Source organism: Pseudorca crassidens, chromosome 3 (genome assembly GCF_039906515.1).
Source record: "Pseudorca crassidens isolate mPseCra1 chromosome 3, mPseCra1.hap1, whole genome shotgun sequence".
Taxonomy (NCBI): Eukaryota; Metazoa; Chordata; class Mammalia; order Artiodactyla; family Delphinidae; genus Pseudorca; species Pseudorca crassidens.
This window is the reverse complement of record NC_090298.1, coordinates 54,275,920-54,301,809: the sequence shown is the minus strand read 5'-3', so window position 1 is coordinate 54,301,809 and position 25,890 is coordinate 54,275,920.

The window sequence follows — 25,890 nt, the reverse complement described above, 5'->3', positions numbered from 1 at the left end:
GTCTGCGTCTTTATTCCAGTCTTGCCCCTAGGTTCTTCATGACCTTTTTTTTTTTTTTTTTTAGATTCCATATATATGTGTTAGCATACGGTATTTGTTTTTCTCTCTCTGACTTACTTCACTCTGTATGACAGACTCTAGGTCCATCCACCTCACTACAAATAACTCAATTTCGTTTCTTTTTATGGCTGAGTAATATTCCATTGTATATATGTGCCACATCTTCTTTATCCATTCATCTGTCAATGGACACTTAGGTTACTTCCATGTCCTGGCTATTGTAAATACAGCTGCAATGAACATTTTGGTACATGACTCTTTTTGAATTATGGTTTTCTCAGGGTATATGCCCAGTAGTGGGATTGCTGGGTTGTATGGTAGTTCTATTTTTAGTTTTTTAAGGAACCTCCATACTCTTCTCCATAGTGGCTGTATCAATTTACATTCCCACCAAGAGTGCAAGAGGGTTCCCTTTTCTCCACACCCTCTCCAGTATTTACTGTTTCTAGATTTTATTTTATTTATTTATTTATTTTTTTGCGGTACGCGGGCCTCTCACTATTGTGGCCTCTCCTGTTGTGGAGCACAGGCTCCGGACGCGCAGGCTCAGAGGCCATGGCTCACGGGCCCAGCCGCTCTGCGGCATGTGGGATCCTCCCGGACCGGGGCACGAACCTGTGTCCCCTGCATCGGCAGGCGGACTCTCAACCACTGCGCCACCAGGGAAGCCCGTTTCTAGATTTTTTGATGAGGGTCATTCTGACTGGTGTGAGATGGTATCTCATTGTACTTTTGATTTGCATTTCTCTAATTAATGATGTTGAGCATTCTTTCATGTGTTCCTTGGCAATCTGTATATCTTCTTTGGAGAAATGTCTATTTAGGTCTTCTGCCCATTTTTGGACTGGGTTCTTTGTTTTTTTGATATTGAGCTGCATGAGCAGCTTATAAATTTTGGAGATTAATCGTTTGTCAGTTGCTTCATTTGCAAATATTTTCTACCATTCTAAGGGTTGTCTTTTCATCTTGTTTATGGTTTCCTTTGTTGTGCAAAAGCTTTTAAGTTTCATTAGATCCCATTTGTTTATTTTTGTTTTTATTTCCATTTCGCTAGGAGGTGGGTCAAAAAGGATCTTGCTGTGATTTATGTCACAGAGTGTTCTGCCTAGGTTTTCCTCTAAGAGTTTGATAGTGCCTGGCCTTACATTTAGGTATTTAATCCATTCTGAGTTTATTTTTCTGTATGGAGTTAGGAAGTGTTCTAATTTCATTCTTTTATATATAGCTGTCCAGTTTTCCCTGCACCACTTATTGAAGAGGCTGTCTTTTCTGCACTGTATATTCTTGCCTCCTTTATAAAAGATAAGGTGAGCATGGGTTAATAAGATAATATGAGCATGGGTTTATCTCTGGGTTTTCTATCCTGTTCCATTGATAAATATTTCTGTTTTTGTGCCAGTACCATACTGTCTTTATTACTGAAGCTTTGTAGTATAGTCTGAAGTCAGGGAGCTTGATTCCTCCAGCTCCATTTTTCTTTCTAAACATTACTTTGGCTATTTGGGGTCTTTTGTGTTTCCATACAAATTGTGAAATTTTTTGTTCTAGTTCTGTGAAAAATGCCATTGGTAGTATGATAGGGGTTGCATTGAATCTGTAGATTGCTTTGGGTAGGATAGTCATTTTCACAATGTTCATTTTTCCAATCCAAGAACATGGTATATCTCTCCATCTATTTGTATCATCTTTAATTTCTTTCATGAGTGTCTTATAATTTTCTGCATACAGGTCTTTTGTCTCCTTCGGTAGGTTTATTCCTAGATATTTTATTCTTTTTGTTGCAATGGTAAATGGGAGTGTTTTCTTAATTTCACTTTCAGATTCTTCATCATTAATGTATAGGAATGCAAGAGATTTCTGTGCATTAACTTTGTATCCTGCTACTTTACCAAATTAATTGATTAGCTCTAGTAGTTTTCTGGTAGCATCTTTAGGATTCTCTATGTATAGTATCATGTCATCTGCAAACAGTGACAGCTTTACTTCTTCTTTTCCGATATGGATTCCTTTTATTTCCTTTTCTTCTCTGATTGCTGTGGCTAAAACTTCCAAACTATGTTGAATAAGAGTGGTGAGAGTGGGCAACCTTGTCTTGTTCCTGATTTTAGTGGAAATGGTTTCAGTTTTTCACCATTGAGGATGAAGTTGGCTGTGGGTTTGTCATATATGTCCTTTATTATGTTGAGATAAGCTCCCTCTATGCCTACTCTCTGGAGGATTTTTACCATAAATGGGTGTTGAATTTTGTCAAAAGCTTTTTATGCATCTATTGAGATGATCATGTGGTTTTTCTCCTTCAATTTGTTAATATGGTGTACCCCATTGATTGATTTGCGTATATTGAAGAATCCTTGCATTCCTGGAATAAATCCCACTTGATCATGGTGTATGATCCGTTTAATGTGCTGTTGGATTCTGTTTGCTAGTATTTTGTTAAGGAGTTTTGCATCTATGTTCATCAGGGATATTGGCCTGTAGTTTTCTTTCTTTGTGACATCTTTGTCTGGTTTTGGTATCAGGGTGATGGTGGCCACATAGAATGAGTTTGGGAGTGTTCCTCCCTCTGCTATATTTTGGAAGAGTTTGAGAAGGATGGGTGTTAGCTCTTCTCTAAATGTTTGATAGAATTCACCTGTGAAGCCATCTGGTCCTGGACTTTTGTTTGTTGGAAGATTTTTAATCACAGTCTCAATTTCAGTGCTTGTGTTTGGTCTGTTCATATTTTCTATTTCTTCCTGGTTCAGTCTCAGAAGATTGTGCCTTTCTAAGAATTTGTCCATTTCTTCCAGGTTGTCCTTTTTATTGGCATATAGTTGCTTGTGGTAATCTCTCATGATCCTTTGTATTTCTGCAGTGTCAGTTGTTACTTCTCCTTTTTCATTTCTACTTTTATTGATTTAAGTCTTCTCCCTTTTTTTCTTGATGAGTCTGGCTAATGGTTTATCAATTTTGTTTACCTTCTCAAAGCACCAGCTTTTAGTTTTATTGATATTTGCTATCGTTTCTTTCATTACTTTTTCATTTACTTCTGATCTGATCTTTATGACTTCTTTCCTTCTGCTAACGGTGTTTTTTTATTCTTCTTTTGCTCATTGCTTTAGGTGTAAGTTTAAGTTTTTTATTTGAGATGTTTCTTCTTTCTTAAAGTAGGTTTGTATTGCTGTAAACTACGCTCTCAGAACTGCTTTTGCTGCACTGCATAGGTTTTGGGTCATGGTGTTTTCATTGTCATTTGTTTCTAGGTATTATTTTTACTTCCTCTTTGATTTCTTCAATGATCTCTTGGTTATTAAGTAGTGTATTGTTTAGCCTCCATGTGTTTGTATTTTTCACAGATTTTTTCCTGTAATTGGTATCTAGTCGCATAACATTGTGGTCAGAAAACATAGTTGATACGATTTCAATTTTCTTAAATTTATCAAGGCATGATTTGTGACACAAGATATGATCTATCCTGGACAAAGTTCCATGAGCACTTGAGAAGAAAGTTTATTCTGAAGATGGCCGAGTAGAATGATGTGCTCTCACTCCCTCTTGTGAGAACACCAGAATCACTACTAGCTGCTGGACAATCACTGACAGGAGGACACTGGAACTCACCAAAAAAGATACCCCACATCCAAAGACAAAGGAGAAGCCACAATGAGACGGTAGGATGGGCGCAATCACAGTAAAATCAAATCCCATAACTGGTGTGTGGGTGACTCACAGACTGGAGAACACTTATACCACAGAAGTCCACCCACTGGAGTGAAGGTTCTGAGCCCCACATCCGGCTTCCCAACGTGGGGGTATGGCAATGGGAGGAGGAACTCCTAGAGAATCAGACTTTGAAGCCTAGTCGGAATTGATTGCAGGACTTGGACAGGACTGAGGGAAACAGAGACTCCACTCTTGGAGGGCACACACAAAATAGTGTGCACATCGGGACCCAGGGGAAGGAGCAGTGACCCCAGGGGAGACTGAACCAGACCTACCTGCTGGTGTTGGAGGGTCTCCTGGAGAGGCAGGGTGGGGGTGGGGGGTCTGTGGCTAACTGTGGGGACAAGCACACTGGCAGCAAAAGTTCTGGGAAGTACTCCTTGGCGTGAGCCCTCCCAGAGTCTGTCATTAGCCCATCATAGAGCCCAGGTAGATTCCACAGTTGGGTGGTCTCAGGCCAAACAACAAACAGGGAGGGAACCCAGCCCCACCATCAACAGTCAAGTGGATTAAAGTTTTACTGAGCTCTGCCCACTAGAGAAACAGTCAGCTCTACACAACACCAGTCCCTCCCATCAAGACTCTTAGATAGCCTCATCCACCAGAGGGCAGACAGCAGAAACAAGAAGAACTACAATCCTGCAGACTGTGGAACAAAAACCACAGTCACAGAAAGATAGACAAGATGAAAAGGCAGAGGGCTATGTACCAGATGAAGGAAAAAGATAAAACCCCAGAAAAACAACTAAATGAAGTGGAGATAGGCAGTCTTCCAGAAAAACAATTCAGAAAAATGATAGTGAAGATGATCCAGGACCCCAGAAAAAGAATGGAGGCAAAGATCAAGAAGATGCAAGAAATGTTTAACAAAGACCTAGAAGAATTAAAGAACAAACAAACAGAGATGAACAATACAATAACTGATATGAAAACTATATGAGAAGGAATCAATAGCAGAATAACTGAGACAGAAGAGTGGATAAGTGACCTGGAAGACAAAATGGAGGAATCCACTGCTGCGAAAGAGAATAAAGAAAAAAGAATGAAAAGAAATGAAGACATCTTAAGAGACCTCTGGAACAACATTAAATGCAACAACATTCACATTATAGGGGACCCAGAAGGAGAAGAGAGAGAGAAAGGACCCGAGAAAATATTTGAAGAGATTATAGTGGAAAAATTCCCTAACATGGGAAAGGAAATAGCCACCCAAGTCCAGGAAGCACAGCGAGTCCCATACAGGATAAACCCAAGGAGAAACACACTGAGACACATAGTAATCAAATTGGCAAAAATTAAAGACAAAGAATAATTATTGAAATCAACAAGAGAAAAATGAAAAATAACATGCAAGTGGACTCCCATAAGGTTAACAGCTGATTTCTCAGCAGAAACTCTACAAACCAGAAGAGGGTGGCATGATACAGTTAAAGTGATGAAAGGGAAGAACCTACAACCAAGATCACTCTACCTGGCATGATCTCATTCAGATTCGATGGAGAAATCAAAAACTTTACAGACAAGCAAAAGCTAAGAGAATTCAGCACCACCAAACCAGCTCTACAACAAATGCTCAAGGAACTTCTCTTAAGTGGGAAACACAGGAGAAGAAAAGGACCTACAAAAACAAAAACAAAACAATTAAGAAAATGGTCACAGGAACATGCATATCGATAATTACCTTAAACGTGAATGGATTAACTGCTCTAACCAAAAGACACAGGCTTGCTGAATGGATACAAAAACAAGACCCATATATATGCTGTCTACAAGAGACCCACTTCAGACCTAGGGAAACATACAGACTGAAAGTGAGGGGATGGAAAAAGATATTCCATGCAAATGGAAATCAAAAGAAAGCTGGAGTAGCAATACTCATATCAGATAAAATAGACTTTAAAACAAAGAATGTTACAAGAGACAAGGAAGGACACTACATAATGATCAAGGGATCAATCCAAGAAGAAGACATAACAACTATAAATATGTATGCACCCAACATAGGAGAACCTCAATACATAAGGCAACTGCTAACAGCTATAAAAGAGGAAATTGACAATAACACAAAAATAGTGGGGGACTTTAACACCTCACTTACACCAATGGACAGATCATCCAAAATGAAAATAAATAAGGAAACAGAAGCTTTAAATGATACAATAGACCAGATAGATTTAATTGATATTTATAGGATATTCCATCCAAAAACAGCAGATTACACTTTCTTTTCAAGTGCACACGGAACATTCTCCAGGATAGATCACATCTTGGGTCACAGATCAAGCCTCAGTAAATTTAAGAAAATTGAAATCATATCAAGCATCTTTTCTGACTACAATTCTATGAGGTTAGAAATGAATTACAGGACAAAAAACGTAAAAACACAAACACATGGAGGCTAAACAATACATTACTAAATAAGCAAGAGATCACTGAAGAAATCAAAGAGGAAATCAAAAAATGCCTAGAGACAAATGACAATGAAAACACGACGATCCAAAACCTATGGGATGCAGCAAAAGCAGTTCTAAGAGGGAAGTTTATAGCTATACAAGCCTAACTCAAGAAACAAGAAAAATCTCAAGTAAACAATCTAACCTTACACCTGAAGGAACTAAATAAAGGAGAACAAACAAAACCCAAAGTTATCAAAACGAAAGAAATCATAAAGACTAGAGCAGAAATAAATGAAATAGAAACAAAGAAAACAATAGCAAAGATCAATAAAACTAAAAGCTGGTTCTTTGAGAAGATAAACAAAATTGATAAACCATTAGCCAGACTCATCAAGAAAAAGAGGGAGAGGACTCAAATGAATAAAATTACAAATGAAAAAGGAGAAGTTACAACAGACACCGCAGAAATACAAAGCATCCTAAGAGACTACTACAAGCAACTCTATGCCAATAAAATGGACAACTTGGAAGAAATGGACACATTCTTAGAAAGGTATAACCTTCCAAGACTGAACCAGGAAGAAAAATACGAACAGAACAATCACAAATAATGAAATCGAAACTATGATTAAAAATCTTCCAACAAACGAAAGTCCAGGACCAGATGGCTTCACAGGTGAATTCTATCAAACATTTAGAGAAGAGCTAACACCCATCCTTCTCAAACTCTTCCAAACTATTGCAGAGGAAGGAACACTCCCAAACTCATTTTATGAGGCCACCATCACTCTGATATCAAAACCAGACAAAGATAGTACAAAAAGGAAAATTACAGACTGATATCACTGATGAATATAGATGCAAAAATCCTCAACAAAATACTAACAAACAGAATCCAACAACATATTAAAAGGATCGTACGCCATAATCAAGTGAGATGTATCCCAGGGATGCAAGGATTCTTCAATATACACAGATAAATCAATGTGATACACCATATTAAGAAACTGAAGAATAAAAAGCATATGATCATCTCAATAGATGCAGAAAAAGCTTTTGACAAAATTCAACACCCATTTATGATAAAAACTCTCCAGAAAGTGGGCATAGAGGGAACCTACCTCAACATAATAAAGGCCATATACAAGAAACCCACAGGAAACATCATTGTGAATGGTGAAAAACTGAGAGCATTTCCTCTAAGATCAGGAACGAGACAAGGATGTCCACTCTCACCACCCTTTTTCAACATAGTTTTGGAAGTCCTAGCCATGGCAATCAGAGAAGAAAAAGAAATAAAAGGAATACAAAGTGGAAAAGAAGAAGTAAAACTGTCACTGTTTGTTGATGACATGATACTATACATAGAGAATCCTAAAAATGCCACCAGAAAACTACCAGAGCTAATCAATGAATTTGGTAAAGTTGCAGGATACAAAATTAATGCACAGAAATCTCTTGCATTCTTATACACTAATGATCAAAAATCTGAAAGAGAAATTATGGAAACACTCCCATTTACCATTGCAATAAAAAGATAAAATACCTAGGAATAAACCTACCTAGGGAGACAAAAGACCTGTATGCAGAAAACTATAAGACACTGATGAAAGAAATTAAAGATGATACCAACAGATGGAGAGATATACCATGTTCTTGGATTGGAAGAATCAATATTGTGAAAATGACTATACTACCCAAAGCAATCTACAGACTTAATGCAATCCCTATCAAATTACCAATGGCGTTTTTTATGGAACTAGAACAAATCATCTTAGAATTTGTATGGAAACACAAAAGACCCGGAATAGACAAAGCAGTCTTGAAGGAGAAAAATGGAGCTGGAGGAATCAAACTCCCTGACTTCAGACTATAGTACAAAGCTACAGTAATCAAGACAATATGGCACTGGCACAAAAACAAAAACATTGATCAATGGAACAAGATAGAAAGCCCAGAGATAAACCCACACACCTATGGTCAACTAATCTATGACAAAGGGGGCAAGGATATACAATGGAGAAAAGACAGTCTCTTCAGTAAGTGGTGCTGGGAAAACTGGACAGCTACATGTAAAAGAATGAAATTAGAACACTCCTTAACACTATACACAAAAATAAACTCAAAATGGATTCAAGACCTAAATGTAAGACTGGACACTATAAAACTCTTAGAGGAAAACATAGGAAGAACAGTCTTTGACATAAATCACAGCACGATCTTTTTTGACCCACCTCCTAGAGTAATGGAAATAAAAACAAAAATAAACAAATGGGACCCAATGAAACTTCAAAGCTTTTGCACAGCAAAGGAAACCAACAACAAGATGAAAAGACAACCCTCAGAATGGGAGAAAACATTTGCAAACAAATCAATGGACAAAGGATTAATCTCCAAAATATATAAAAAGCTCATGAAGCTCAATATTAAAGAAACAGACAACCCATTCCAAAAATGGGCAGAAGACCTAAATAGACATTTCTCCAAAGAAGACATACAGATGGCCAGGAAGCACATGAAAAGCTGCTCAACATCACTAATTATTAGAGAAATGCAAATCAGAACTACAATGAGGTATTACCTCACACCAGTTAAAATGGGCATAATCAGGGAATCTACGAACAACACATGCTGGTGAGGGTGTGGATAAAAGGGAACCCTCTTGCACTGTTGGTGGGAATGTAAATTGATAGAGTCACTATGGAGAACAGTATGGAGGTTCCTTAAAAAACTAAAAATAGAATTACCATATGATCCAGCAATCCCACTACTGGGCATATACCCAGAGAAAACCATAATTCATAAAGACATATGCTCCCAATGTTCATTGCAGCACTATTTACAATAGCCAGGTCATGGAAGCAACCTAAATGCCCATCGACAGACGAATGGATAAAGAAGTTGTGATACATATATACAATGGAATTATTACTCAGCCATAAAAAGGAACAAAATTGAGTCATTTGTTGAGACGTGGACGGATCTAAAGACTGTCATACAGAGTAAGTCAGAAAGAGAAAAATAAATATCGTATATTAACGCATGTATGTGGAACCTAGAAAAATGATACAGATGAACCGGTTTGCAGGGCAGAAGTTGAGACACAGATGTAGAGAACAAACGTGTGGACACCAAGGGGGGAAAACGCAGTTGGGTGGGGATGGTGGTGTGCTGAATTGGGCGATTGGGATTGCCATGTATACACTGATGTGTATGAAATTGATGACTAATAAGACCCTGCAGTATAAAAGAAAACCAACAAACAAAGAAACAACTAATACGAAACTTTCTTTGGGTTTTTTGTATGGAAATATGTTAATATAAATGTTTCAGACATTACATGAAATTTCTAAAAATGTTATATGTTCTGGTATAATGTTATGCCATAATTCTAATTATTACTTTAAAATGTATATCTCAGAAATAAATTTCCTTGTCAACTGCATTATTCTGAACTTTTATCAAATCTTTAACCGTGGTCATTTTTAAGTCTTTTGTCATTTACACACAGTTCTGGGTATACTTCGATGCTTTCGCAAAAATGTTCCTATAAAAGTATTTCATCTTCAAAGACTTCATGGAAAAGACTCTGACAAATGCAGGTTTCTGGTAACTGACTATACTGCTGAACTGAATGAATAGCATTTTCAGAACTCTAACGGAAAACTGATGAAAAGTTCATAAAAGTGCTAACAAAAGATCAAGATGAAAAAAAATTAATTACATGAGACTGAGTGAACTGATGAGGATGATTATAATTGTTGTGACTTTCGGTTTGAATTTAAAAAATCCCACAAGGACTCAGGGGCAAAAAACATACAAATCAATTTTCACTGCAAATAAAGGAGCTGTTAGAGTGGAGGATTACTGGACTGAATGTCAATATTATGACAGAGTATGAGTGTGTTTCGTGTTTGGTAATTGCAATCATTGCTGCTTTTGTTGTGGTCATCCATTTACAATGCTTGGAGTCGGTTTATTTGTCTCTTGTAAAAATAAAATACAGTGTGTGTGTGTGTGTGTGTGTGTGTGTGTGAAAAAAGAAGAAATGAAAGTGTATTCTGTTGTTTTTGGATGGAATGTCCTATAAATATCAATTAAGTACATCTTGTTTAATGCATCATTTAAAGCTTGTGTTTCCTGATTTATTTTCGTTTTGTATGATATCTCCATTGGTGAAAGTGGGGTGTTAATGTCCCCTACTATGATTGTTACTGTCGACTTCCCCTTTTATGGCTGTTAGCATTTGCCTTATGTATTGAGGTGCTCCTGTGTTGGGTGCATAAATATTTACAATTGTTCTATCTTCTTCTTGGATCGATTCCTTGATCATTATGTAGTGTCCTTCTTTGTCTCTTCTAATAGTCTTTGTTTTAAAGTCTATTTTGTCTGATATGAGAATTGCTACTCCAGGTTTCTTTTGATTTCCATTTGCATGGAATATCTTTTTCCATCCCCTCACTTTCAGTCTGTATGTGTCCCTAGGTCTGAAGTGGGTCTCTTATAGACAGCGTATATACGGGTCTTATTTTTGCATCCATTCAGCCAGTCTATGTCTTTTCCTTGGAGCATTTAATCCATTTACCTTTAAGGTGATTATCGACATATATGTCCCTATTCCCATTTTCTTAATTGTTTTGGGTTTGTTATTGTAGGTCTTTTCCTTCTCTTGTGTTTCCTGCCTAGAAAAGTTCTTTTAGCATTTGTTGTAAAGCTGGTTTGGTGGTGCTGAATTCTCTTAGCTTTTGCTTGTCTGTAAAGGTTTTAATTTCTCCATCGAATCTGAATGAGATCCTTGCTGGGTAGAGTAATTTCGGTTGTAGGTTTTTCTCCTTCATCACTTTAAATATGTACTGCCGCTCCCTTCTGGCTTGTAGAGTTTCTGCTGAAAGATCAGCTGTTAAGCTTATGGGTATTCCCTTGTATGTTATTTGCTGTTTTTCCCTTGCTGCTTTTAATATTTTTTCTTTGTATTTAATTTTTGATAGTGTGATTAATATGTGTCTTGGCGTGTTTCTCCTTGGATTTATCCTGTATGGGACTCTCTGTGCTTCCTGTACTTGATTAACTATTTCCTTTCTCATATTAGGGAAGTTTTCAACTATAATCACTTCAAATATTTTCTCATTGCCTTTCATTTTCTCTTCTTCTTCTGGGACCCCTATAATTTGAGTGTTGGTGCGTTTAATATTGTCCCAGAGGTCTCTAAGACTGTCCTCAATTCTTTTCATTATTTTTCTTTATTCCGTTCTGCAGTAGTTATTTCCATTATTTTATGTTCCAGGTCACTTATCCGTTCTTGTGCCTCAGTTATTCTGTTATTGATTCCTTCTAGAGAATTTTTAATTTCAGTTATTTTGTTGTTCATCACTGTTTGTTTGCTCTTTAGTTCTTCTAGGTCCTTGTTAAACGTTTCTTGTATTTTCTCCATTCTATTTCCATGAATTTGGATAATCTTTACTATCATTATTCTGATTTTTTTTTTCAGGTCGACTGCCTATTTCCTCTTCATTTGATAGGTCTGGTGGGTCTTTACCTTGCTCCTTCATCTGCTGTGTGCTTCTCTGTCTTCTCATTTTGCTTAACTCACTGTGTTTGGTGTCTCCTTTTCACAGGCTGCATGTTCGTATTTCCCGTTGTTTTTGGTGTCTGCCCACAGTGGTTAAGGTTGGTTCAGTGGGTTGTGTAGGCTTTCTGGTGGAGGGACTGGTGCCTGTGTTCTGGTGGATGAGGCTGGATCTTGTCTTTCTTTTGGGCAGGTCCACGTCTGGTGGTGTGTTTTGGGGTGTCTGTGGCCTTATTATGATTTTTAGCCGCCTCTCTACTAATGGGTGGGGTTGTGTTCCTGTCTTGCTAGTTGTTTAGCATAGTGTGTCCAGCACTGTAGCTTGCTGGTCGTTGAGTGGAGCTGAGTCTTGGCATTGAGATGGAGACCTCTGGGAGATTTTTGCTGTTTGATATTACATGGAGCTGGGAGGTCTCTTGTGGACCAACGTCCTGAACTTGGCTCTCCCACCTTAGAGGCAGAGCCCTGACGTCTGTCTGGAGCACCAAGAGCCTGTCATCCACACAGCTCACAATAAAAGGGAGAAAAGAAAGAAAGAAGAAGATAAAATAAAATAAAATTAAAAAGTTATTAAAATAAAAAATAATTATTGAAAAAAAATTTTTAAGTAATTTTTTAAAAAAAGAAAGAAGAGAGCAACTAAACCAAAAAACAAATCCACCAATGATAACAAGCGCTAAAAACTATACTTAAAAAAATAAAAAAATAAAAAAAAACAAAAAAAAAACGGACAGACAGTACCCTAGGACATATGGTAAAAGCAAAGCTATACAGACAAAATCACACACAGAAGCATACAAATACACACTCACAAAAAGAGAAAAAGGGAAGAAATATATATATATCATTGCTCCTAAAGTCTACCTCCTCAATTTGGGATGATTCGTTGTCTATTCAGGTGTTCCACAGATGTAGGATACATCAATTTGACTGTGGAGATTTAATCCGCTGCTCCTGAGGCTGCTGGAAGAGATTTCCCTTTCCGTTCTTTGTTCGCACAGCTCCTGAGGTTCAGCTTTGGATTTGGCCCTGCCTCTGCCTGTAGGTCACCTGACGGCGTCTGTTTTTCGCTCAGACAGGATGGGGTTAATGGAGCAGCTGATTCGTGGGTCTGGCTCAGTCAGGCCGGGGTGGGGAGGGAGGGGTACGGATGCGGGACAAGTCTGCGGCGGCAGAGGCTAGCATGACGTTGCACCAGCCTGAAGCGCGCCGTACGTTCTCCCGGGGAAGTAGTCCCTGGATCACGGGACCTTGGCTGAAGAAGCTCCCGGGAGGGGCGGTGTGGATAGTGACCTGTGCTCGCACACAGGCTTCTTGGTGGCGGCAGCAGCAGCCTTAGTGTCTCATGCCTGTCTCTGGGGTCTGTGCTGATAGCCGCGGCTCGCGCCCGTCTCTGGAGCTCCTTTAAGCAGCGCTCTTAAACCCTTCTCCTCGCGCACCAGGAAACAAAGAGGCAAGAAAAAGTCTCTTGCCTCTTCGGCAGCTCCAGACTTTTTCCCGTACTCCCTCCCGGCTAGCCGTGGCGCACTAGCCCCCTTCAGGCTGTGTTCACGCCGCCAACCCCAGCCCTCTCCCTGGAATCCGACCTCCGAAGCCCGAGCCTCAGCTCCCAGCCCCCGCCCGCCCCGGAGGGTGAGCAGACGAGCCTCTCGGGTTGGTGAGTGCTGGTCGGCACCAATCCTCTCTGCGGGAATCTCTCCCCTTTGCCCTCCGCACCCCTGTGGCTGTGCTCTCCTCCGCGGCTCCGAAACTTTCCCCCCTCTGCCACCCGCAGTCTCCGCCCGCAAAGGCGCTTCCTAGTGTGTGGAAACCTTTCCTCCTTCACAGCTCCGTCCCACTGGTGCAGGTTCCATCCCTATTCTTTTGTCTCTGTTTTTTCTTTTTTCTTTTGCCCTACCCAGGTACATGGGGAGTTTCTTGCATTTTGGGAGGTCTGAGGTCTTCTGCCAGTGTTCAGTAGGTGTTCTGTAGGAGTTGTTCCACATATAGATGTATTTCTGATGTATTTGTGGGGAGGAGGGTGATCTCCGCGTCTTACTCTTCTGCCATCTTCAATTTATGACAAGCGTGGTTCTGAAACAGCTAATAGAATATGTCTCCACTTAAATTTTAATGCTTTTCAAAAATTTTTTTAGTTATTCTTGAATGTTTTGTTTCACTTTCAGGTGAAGTTAGAATAATCTTATATTTAAAAAAGAACAGCCTCTGAATTTTAAATGAAATATTAACTTGTTAAGATTGAAAATATTATATCTTGGAAAAAAGGGTGCGTGTCTGTGTTTATGTGTGTGTATGTATGTATATACACCAATTGATGTTTTATAATATGTGTATCTATCTCCTAATTAATATAAATATACAAAAAGACTTTATATAAAGAATATGTATATATATCACTATATATATATAATATACATATGCAACTTTTTGTGCTTTCCTCATCTCTAGACTGCAAGTTCCTAGAAAATAGAAACCCTATTTCTTTTGTAATACCTTGGCCCTGGCCAAGTACCTTCCATATTTTGAGCAAATGAATCCAGGTTCACTTTTTACATGGAGGCAACAGGCTAGCACCATGTTAGGCAATGCCTCCCATACTCTTTCCAAGAGGCAGTTGGAAAATAATTACACCTGAATGTTAATTTTTTCTTTTCTCCTTTATATCCTGCTTTGAAGGGATGTTGCTGATGAGGTGGGGGTAGTGTATAAGGGAAATGTTGTAGGACATCTTTTGTCTCATGCACACAAAGATAGCAGATTCCACAAATTAAGAATTATATCTCGGGCTTCCCTGGTGGTGCAGTGGTTGAGAGTCCGCCTACCGACGCAGGGGACACGGGTTCGTGCCCCGGTCCGGGAAGATCCCACATGCCGCTGAGCGGCTGGGCCCTTGAGCCATGGCTGCTGAGCCTGTGCGTCCAGAGCCTGTGCTCCGCAACGGGAGAGGCCACAGCGGTGAGAGGCCCGCGTACCGCAAAAAACCAACCAACCAAACAAACAAAAACCTGTGCTACATCTCTAAAACCCTTTTTGTTTTTATTAGCTCCACATATCACTGGATTATTATAGTGTGTCTGCTCGCTCTCTCTGTTGAGTGTCTATTTGTATCAACATTACTTTGGTGTAGATTTCCTTCTGAAGGTGGGCATTAATTAATTGTGGAATAATTCTTTTTAAGAATAGTTTCTATCTATACCCTTCCTTTTGACTGTTTTCAAACTTGCTAAGTGGTACTTCATTTCATTGCATTATTTATTTTAGGGCTGTAGAGGTTCTGGAGGCCCGCATACTGCAAAAAAAAAAAAAAAAAAAAAAAAAAAAGAATTATGTCTCAACATCTTAAGAAAAGTGTCTTCACCCTTGGTACATGATAGAATTCTTGTTCACCAGGAAGGGATATAAAGAAATGGAGAGATCAGTAATTTAACTGTGGTCAGGTAGTTGCTCACTGCAACAAGGGGGAGAGTAAACAAAAGATGGAATTCTCCAGTTGATTTCCTTAATGTGAGAGGTTTAAATTCAGTCTCTGGCTATAGAATTAAGGTGAAGAATAAATTATACAATTGTCCAGTGGATTTGATCAATGTAGACTACGAATATGGATTATTCAGTCCAAAGAATCCTTTTCAATAACAGTGAGTTTTTATTTATGTAGAAAATTATTTCAACTTGCTAATAAATTTTTTCTGATTATAAATAATCTTAATTCTATTTTTCAGTTCACAACTTTGTAAAATATGTGTATTCTTTACACCATCTTGAATATGGTTTTCAAGCATATGCATTTTTAATATTTATGATATTTAAATAATATATGTTATTTATAATTATTGAAGTCACATCATTTCTATATATGTATTTAAGGTTTTTACTTTAAAACCAATATAAATGTTTTAATTAAAAATCTAATTAGAAAAATAAATTAATATAAAAATGAGGTAGCTATTTATATCTGTATGCAAAAGAGTCATATCTTTGTCTATTCATGAATAGGTCAAATATATGTTTATATCAACAAATGTGTTCATTTAAATTTTCTCAGGTACATTAATTACATAAACATTTCTGGGAAGAGGATATTAAAGATATGAATATATGATGGCATTGAATGCTTTTGTTTTAATTTAATTTAATTTTTTTTCTTTTTTTTTGCGGTACGTGGGCCTCTCACTGTTGTGGCCTCTCCCGTTGTGGAGCACAGGCTCCGGACGCGCAGGCTCAGTGGCCATGGCTCACGGGCCCAGCCGCTCCACGGCATGTGGGATCTTCCCGGACCAGGGCACGAACCCATGTCCCCTGCATCGGCAGGCGGACTCTCAACCACTGCGCCACCAGGGAAGGCCTAATTTTATTTTTAATTGTGTGGAGAACTCATCACAGTTTACCATCTTAACCATTTCTAAATGTACAGTTCAGTAGTGGTAAGTATATTCACATCGTTGTGCAACCAATTTCCAGAGTTTTTCATCGTGTAAAACTGAAGTGCCATACCCATTACATAACAACATCTCATTTTCCCTTCCCTCCAGCTTCTGGCACTCACCAGTCTATGTTCTCTTTCTATGAATCTGACTAAGACTTTGTACAAGTGGAATTATACAATATTTGTCATTTTGTAACTGGCCTATATCACAGCATAATGTCCTCAAGATTCATCCATGTTGGAGCATGTGCCAAAATTTCCTTACTTTTAATGATGAATCATATTCCCCTGTAAATGTATACCACATTTCATTTATCCATTTATCTGTCCATAGGCACTTGGAGGGCTTCTACCTCTCGGCTATTGTGAATAGTGCTGCTATGAACAGAGGTATACGGGTATCTCTTTGAGGTCTGGCTTTCAATCCCTTTGGATATACACCCAGAATTGGAATTGCTGAGTCATATGATAATTCATTTTTAATTTTTTAAGGAACCACCATACTGTTTTCCAAAGCAGCTATACCAGTTTACAATTCCACTGGCAATGCACAAGGGTTCCAATATCTCCTCATTCTCACCAACACTTGTGACTTTCTGGTTTGTTAGTTTACTTTATGTAATAGCCATCCTAATGAGTATGAGGTAGTATCTCATGGTGGTTTTGATTTACATTTCCCTAATGATTAGTCATGAACATCTTTTCATGTGCTTATTGACCATTTGTATATCTTCTTTGCAGAAACGTCTATTCGGGTCCTTTGCTCATTTTCTAATCAGATTGTTTTATTATCGTTGTTGAATTGTAGGAGGTTTTTATATATTCTGGATATTAACACCTTATTAGTTAAATGATTTGCAAATATTTTCCCATTTCCTAGGTTGCCTTTTTGCTCTGTTGACCGTGTCCTTTGATGCATAGAAGTTTTTAATTTTGATGTAGTCCAATTTGTCTTTTTACTTTTGTTGCCTGTGCTTTTTGTGTCATATCCAAGAAATCCTTGCCAAATCCAATGTCATGAAGATTTTCCCCTATGTTTTATTGTAAGAGTTTTATAGTTTAGGTTTTACATTTAGGTTTTTGATTAATTTTGAGTTAATTTTTGTATATGGTGTAAGATAAAGGTATCACTTCATTATTTTGCATGTGGATATCCAGTTTTCCCAACACCATTTGTTGAAGAGACTGCCCTTTCCTCCACTGAATGGTCCTAACACCCTTGTTAAAGATCACTTGGCCACATATGTGAGGATTTGTTTCTGGGCCCTCTATTCTATTCCATTAGCCTAAATGTCTGTCTTTATGCCTGTATCACAGTATATTGATTACTGTAGCTTTGTAATAAGTTTTGAAGCCAGGAAGTCTGAGAGTTCCAACTTTGTTCTTTTTCAAGATTGTTTTGGCAATGCTTTTTCTTTTAGTTTCTTATTTCTCATTCTTCTCTTTCTTCCTTTAAATTTGTTTCTCTGATTATGGTACCTTTTCTTTTATAGTTTATACTACTGCATCTTTCACATCTGGAAGAAAACTGGACCAAGACAGCCTAAATGAGTGACCAAAAAGTAGTTGTCTAAAGTAGGCAGGCCTTAACACCGTGTGGAATAAATCTCTAACTCCTTTCTAGGAAAGGAACTGTGGGGCTGGAATAGAGACCTGAAGCAGGAGTTAACAAACCTATGTTCTTGCCCTGTCTGCAGTTCTCATTAAGTATCTAATTTTGAGCAAGCCACTTTACTTCTTTGGACATCAGTTTTCTCAAGAATCAAAAGGAGGGGGAAGGTTTCTAAACTCTAGAATTCTACCATTCTTCAGGAAGACCAGACTTAGGAACTGAATCTTAGCCCAGGCAATTCAAACCCTCAGGAGCTGGCAGTCTGCTTTTGTCCTCTCTCTATTCTTTTCTCTTTTCAATTATATTTCCTTTCTGACTCCCACTACTTTCCTTTCCTTCCTGGAAAACTCTTTTTCCTTCATTTTGTCATCATTGTTTCTAGTTTCTCAATTTTAACTTTAAAAATTTTCATTCTATTTTCAGAAGGGGAAAAAAAGTACCAATGTTCTGATCCTCATGCAATTAAACACCGTGCCACACTCTATCCCTTCTTGTGGAAAGTTCAGTTACTTATAGAGATGGCACCCAAAGAGGTTGAGTAGCTGAACATCTACATAAGATGATAAGAGAGAACTGGGCAGATACACACTTCCATCCTCCGCTACTTGTCCCCATTTCTGAAATCTGCCATTGGGGATACGGAGAACAGTGAAAGGTGGGACATTCAAGCCTCCTATTTCTTCCTTCAGAATATTAATGGATCCTTTCTGTCTCTTTTGTTTTTTCCTCAAATCCCTGACATAGTCCTCCTAACTTGAATGACTCCACTAGGCTCGAGCTGGTCCCCCTCACTTCATATTCTCTGTCATCCACCTTGCGCATCACTGCCAGGCTAATCATAAAACTGTACTTAAAGCTGTCGTTTGCTCAAAAATCTACAGTGGCTTAATGTTATTTTTGGCATTAGTTACAAATTCTTCTGTTTGTCTTTCCAGGCCACTCGTCATCTGATAGTACTTTATTTCCCAGTCCTCCCCTTCAGGATTCTTTAACAGCTCACCTCCTTTCATGTATGCTGCTCTTATTTCCAACCCCTTGCCTTTGCCCATGCTGTTTTTCATCATTTATAAGAATGTCTCTCTTCACCCCGTCTACCCAGCAATTTTTGTCTCCTTCATAAAGCTTCCCTCAATTACTCTAGATAATACAGCTTTTCCTCCTAATTTTGTATGCCTATATAATCAGTACCATACAGTTCAGCATTTAATTTTTCTTTATATTTTTGTTTTGTTTTCCCAGCTGGATTGTAAACTCCTTTAGGAACGTGAACTTAGACGTTTTCAAATTTATAATACCACGTGTAAATGAAAGATGCCATGATTATTTTTAGAACCAAAAATGTTTCTATGTGTTCACTGACCTATGTATTCAAGTCCCTGGAATTAATTCAGCACACAGAACTATCTCACATCTTATGCAGCATGCCACTGCTCTGAAAAATGATTCCTAGTGTTGATGGAGCCATTGGGTTTTACCCCAGTGAGTTCCAAATTGAGTTACTTATCTTCTCTGCACTTGAAAGTCTAGCAGGTTCGTGTATTTCTCTTTTAGGAAATTACTAAAGTGAATCCTTCTGATCAATGCATCCAAGAGCAGCTCAGTGTCTTCCAAAATGATGACAATGTACAAAATAAAAGAACACACAATTAAGCCAAACCAAGAAGAAATCTCTCAGCTTGTCAATGAGATGAAACAGCTTTACAGGCAGATTCCCCAAGTGGCAAGCCTCCAAACCCCTTGCAGATATAAATTACAGCATTTGAGAAGTCACACAGCAAGGAAGGAGCCTAATTCAGTCATTTCCCAAACTGGTTTCAGTTCCTCCTCATGTACTGTGCAATGCATAGTAAATTTTTTTCATATGAAAAAGGAATGCCTTTAATGCTGCCTTTCTAAAGAGGTCACATCTGTGGTAACCTCATGAATATGTTGACAGTTCACAACTCTATTAGTTATGTATAGCTTCTACCCTCCTATGTTCCCTAAATCTTGCTCATTTCTCACAGATATTAAAGGCTACCAAGTGAATAATCAAAAGGAGAAAGACCACTGGTTTAGTCACTACTTCATTTTAATCCAGCCATGTGACTGACAGAGAATTTATACAAAATATCTATTAAAAGGATTCCTAAACGTGTTCAAACTTTTGAATAAACATGAGTTAAATACAATGCTAGGGTTTTTAGGAAAAATATAAACTTTCATAGATTTCAGTAAAACAATAAAAGCTAGGGTTAGAAAGAAGAAGTGAGACTGTTTAGTGAAATTTTACTTTGGCCTTTGTTGGCAGAGGCTAAGGGACCAAGGCTATTTTGCCACAAATATGCTTTTGCATATAATTCTGAATGTCTGCATAGAAGCATCGCTTTATCTGAAATCTAGAGAAAGAGCTGTGGTCTCCCAGTCACTGTAGAATAAGAAGCTCTGTGTTATGTTGCAGATGGTCAATTTCCTCTGGTCACATTCACTCGTTATACACTGGGAAGGCAAAGAGAAGTGTGAAGTGATTTGATGGGACGATGCTTTTTATATAGGCATAGTGGATTATTTATTTTTAAAAGGTCAGTTAGGAAAGGGTGTCATGCTTGTAGAGTAATACATATGAAAATTAAAGTCACGAACTCCTGCAGGGGGACTCGTATTGAAAGTCATCCAAAGACCTACAGTAAATACTCTGTTAGCTGGCATGGTTAGAGAATGAGGTCCTCTGATTAAAAATATGTTGCAGTTAAGTATCCACTGTAATTGCTTCATCATGCCTAGATTTTAAATATTCAGGAATTAGGGTAATGTAAAGTAGTGAAGAAACACAAAGGCTCTGAATTCAGATAACCTGATTCCAATCCTAGTTATAGTCCTTAACAGAGGTGTGATGTTGATTAAGTTATCTATCCTCTCTAAGCCTTAATTTTCATATCTGGAAAATGGAGACAAACCTGGATTAAAAACCATGCTAGGACTTCCACTTCTGGCCAATATGGAGTTTTGGGAACTGGATTTTCCCTTTTGCCTCACACATAATAATAAAGTAGACACAATATATGAAGCATTGGTTTCCAAGACACTGGATATTAGGCAATGAAGAACATAGACCCTGAGATATGAGAAATGAATGAGGTGAGAACTCTGGCTGCCCAAGCTTACAACCTTGAGAAAGTTTCTTGGTCATGGAGCAGAGAGGGAAAACCAGGTATAGTCCAGCAGAATCAGAGTTAAAGAGACAGAGCTGGGTACCTAGGGACATCAGGGCAGCTGTAATTCATAAGGCAGAGTTCAGAGAAGAAAGAGTCACAAAGAAAGAACTCCAGAGAACTGCACAGAGTCAATCCTTCAGTTCAGCAGAGTATTGATCACCACATACATGTGATGAAAGTAATTGAGACTGGGAAGAGAATCACCAACAGGATTAGAGGGACCAGTACCCATTGCTCACACAGAGTCAGGAAGTACCTATTCCCAACAGTTAGAGTGGAAAACTTTGTAAGTCACATGGACTTGGGAGAGTACTAATAATAGCCTTGGCCTCAGTAGTAGAGAATAATTAGCTCTAAACTAAACATGGCTCTGGTACTACATAACAAGTCTTATAGAAAGATATGAAAATGTTTCCAAATAACTATGTCTCAGAATACAACACAAGAATATTTATAGAAATACAAAAATATCTAACACCTAGAAAGGTAAAATTCACAATCCCTAACATCCAATAAAAAAATGACCAGGTATGGAAAAAGAAGGAAAAAATATGAATCATAATGAGAAGAAAACTCAATCAAAACCAACCCATAACTGACACAGATGTTAGAATTAGCAGCCAAGGACAATCAAACAGTTGCTATAACTATATTCCATACATTCAGAAAGTTGAGACATGGAAATATAAAAAAGGCGTGGATCAAAGTTTTAAAGATGAAAACTAGAATGTCTGAAATGAAAATGTAACTACATGGGATAAGTTTCAGATTAGATATGGCAGAAGAAAAGCTAGTGAACCTGATTATAGAGTAATGGAAACTGTTCAAAATTAAACACACAGAGATAAAATAATTGAAAAAAGTGAAAAGAATACCAGTGAGCTGTGGAACAACTTGAAGTGGCTTAATATATGTGTAACTGGAGTCCCTGAAACAGAGGGGATGATAGAAAAAATATTTGAAGAAATAATGGTAAAATATTTTTTCCAAAGTTGATGAAAACTATAAACCCACAGATCCAAGAAACTACGCAAAACCCAGCACACACACACACACACACACACAACATTAAAGCACAGTATAATAAAATTGCTCAAAAATAGTGATAAAGAGAAAATCTTAAAAGCAACCAGAGAAAATAGATGTGCTATATACAAGGAATAAAGCCAAGGAACAGCAGATTTATATATATATATATACATATGAAACAATGAGAAAAGATAGTGGCCAATATCCAGAAGAAAAAATGTCAACCTAAAATTCTATGCCCCAGGAAAATACCTTTCAAACACAAAGGCAAAAAAGACTTTTTCCACCATACAAGACCTAAAAAACTTTATCACTAGCAGAAACACACCACAAGAAGCATGAAGGAACTTCTCCAGGCAAAAGGAAAATGACATCACCTAGAAATCTGTATCTACACATATAAATGAAGAGCACTGGAATGAAAACAATGTAAGTATACAAGATTGTTTTCTTGTGATTTAAATAACTTCAATAGAAAATTGGCTATTTGAACAAAAATAATAATGTAGTATAGGGTTTATAACAGATAAAGGATATTGAAATGCACCAATAGTACCAAGGCTAGGTAGGAGGAATTTGAAGTATACTATTGTAAATTTCTCAAAATAAACATGAGGTGACATGTCACTTAAAGATAGACTGTGATAAGTTAACAATGTACACTATAAACCCTAAAGCAACACTAAAAGAATGAAACAAAGAGAGCTAATAAGCCAACAAACAAGATAAAATGGAATCATTAAAAAAAATTCAGTTGATCCAAAAAAGGGGGAAAAAGAGGAAAAGGAGGACAAAGAATGAATGGAATAAATATAAAACAAACAACACAATGATGGAATTATACCTAACCACATTGAACGGGAATGCTATAAACACCCTAATTATAAGGCAACAATTGTTAGATTGGACATAAAAGAAAGATCCAACTATTCAATATTTTCAGGCTTTTTGAATAGAAATTGGCAAGCTGATTCTAAAATTCATATGAAAATGTAAAGGATCTATAATAGCCAAAACAACTGTGAATAAGAATAACAAAGCTGGAGAATAACACTACCTGATTTTAATATTTATTATAAAACTTCATTAATCAAGACAGGATGGCACTGACAAAGATCGATAATTAGGGCTACACTGGTGGCGCAGTGGTTGAGAGTCCGCCTGCCGATGCAGGGGACGCGGGTTCGTGCCCCGGTCTGGGAAGATCCCACATGCCACGGAGTGGCTGGGCCCGTGAGCCATGGCCACTGAGCCTGCACGGCCAGAGCCTGTGTTCCACAACGGGAGAGGCCACAACAGTGAGAGGCCCACATACCACAAAAAAAAAAAAAAAAAGATCGATAATTATATCAACGGAACAGAATAGAATCCAGAAATAAACCCACATATATATTGACCACTAATTTTCAACGAAAGTACAAAGATAATTCAATGGAGAAAGGATATCTTTAAATAAGTGGTGCTGGAAAAATTGCATATCCATATGCAGTGAATAAATTTTGAATCATACCTTGTATCACATACAAAAATTGACTAAAAATGAGTCATAGACTAAATGTAAAACTAAATAACAAAAAAGACATCATTTAGAAAAAAACATAGAAAATCTTTGTGACTTTGTTTTGGTCAAAGATTTTTTTAACTATAACACCAAAAATGTGATCATAATATTAAAAATTGATAAATTAGACTTCAGGAAATTTAAAAATTTGAGCTTTTTGATAGAAACTCTTAAGAAAATAAAAATAAAAGAAAGATTGAAAGAAAGTATGTCAAATCATGTACTTGATAAAGGATTTGCATCTAGATTATATAAGGAACTCTAAAAACTCAATAATAAGAAAACAGATAAACCAGTTTTTTAAAAAACTGGCAACAAATTTAATCAGATACTAACCAAAGAAGATATACAGATGGGAAATAAGCACATGAAAACATATTCAGCATCATTAGTCATAAGAACAATGCAAGTCAAAACTACAATGAAATACTACTACATACATATTAGAATGGCTAAAATTAAAATATCTGACCATACCACGTGTTGGTGAGAATTTCAAGAAACTGGGAACTCACATACATGCTGTTGGGAATGTAAAATGGTGCAACCATAGTTCGGCAATTTCTTAAAGATTAAACATATATCATTCTGCTCCTCGGCAGTTATAAGATAAATGTAAACATATGTCATACTAAGACATACAGAAATGTTCATAGCTCCAAACTGGAAACAAAGCAAATGTTTATCAACAGGTAATTGATAAACAAATGGCAATATACTGGTAGGAAAGAACACTGAATCAAAGCCCTGAAAGAGGAATGTTGGTTGTAGAAAGAGCTGGCCTGGGAATCAGGAGTCCAGAGCTGTAACCCTGATTCTTCCACTAAAAAGCTGTGTGAACTCATTCAAACAACTTCATTTCTCTGGACCTCAGTTTCTTTATCTGCTCAATAAAGCAGAAACATTTACTTTTACTCTGAATTGTTTTTAATTCCCTTATTCACACAGGCACACAAGACTAAAGAAAATGAGGCAGGGGATCTTATTAAAAGGATAATGGAGTCTGATCAATTTCTGTTATTATTTGATTGGCTATTGTAGAGAAGCTGTGCTTGCGATGGAGTAAGAGAGATCAGATATGGTTGGAAAAGGACTTTCACTCCAAAAGGAATAAGGAGCCAATAGTGCACTCCTGGCCTCTGAAGCACAGAATTCAAGGTGTGAGCCCAGAGTATAATTCTCTAGTTTCTTGGTAGCTCCAAAAGAGTTCTTTAGCCAAAAGTTTTCTGGATGTTTGCTTTTCCCCCTCCTCTACCCTACCCCTCCCCAGTGTTTCAAAATTATCTATTTTATAGCACTGAAAAACAAAATTACATAACTAAATAAAAGCTTATTTGCTGTTTAGTCTATTCAATTACAATGACACCTATATGGAAAGAATCTCAGCAAAAATACAAATCCTCAAAGTCACAGGAAGTCATCTTTATAGTCAAGCTTTCTTAATTCCACAGCTGGGCTATAAGAAAACCAATCTTGACATGTGATCGAAGGATAATTGGTCATCTAGAAAGTTACATTCCCACTGAATATTTTGTACGTTGACCAAAATTTGTAGTGGTGTCAAATTATTTAAGATATATACAGAAGTTTTTTAAGCCAAGAAAATTTGTTTTCTAGTGCAAGAGATAAAAGTGAATAATTTTAGCTATGCCTGAGGGAGTGGGCTACATTTGGAATTTTCATTTAAATGAGTATATATATATATATACACCTATCCATATATAAACACATATATAAGGATCTTATTGCTTATTCTTGTCCTGGTAATGAGAATAAGCACTATTCTGATTTACTCCATGCCTTATCCCTCCGAAATCTTACATGGTGTTATTTGAAATGTCTTCACATTGAAGAAATTCTACATTTTCCTTTTGCTGTCAAAAATAAACTACTTTAACATGGACATAATCCCCTGCAAACATTCATACTTATAATCACATTCATGCACATCCTGGGTCTTTTCTGACAGCTTGCAAATATCCCCATTCTCCTTTGCATGCAGCCTTCACAGTTACAAAACTGAAATTTCTTTGGCCACTTTCTCTCTCTCTTTTTTTTTTTTTTTTAGCCTTTCAGATTGTTTTTATTTGTTTTGTTTTGTTTGTTTGTTTTGTGTTTTTTAGCATCCTTATTGGAGTATAATTGCTTTACAATGGTGTGTTAGTTTCTGCTGTATAACAAAGTGAATCAGCTATACATATACATATATCCCCATATCCCCTCCCTCTTGTGTCTCCCTCCCACCCTCCCTATCCCACTCCTCTAGGTGGTCACAAAGCACCAAGCTGATCTCCCTGTGCTATGTGGCTGCTTCCCACTAGCTATCTATTTTACGCTGGGTAGTGTA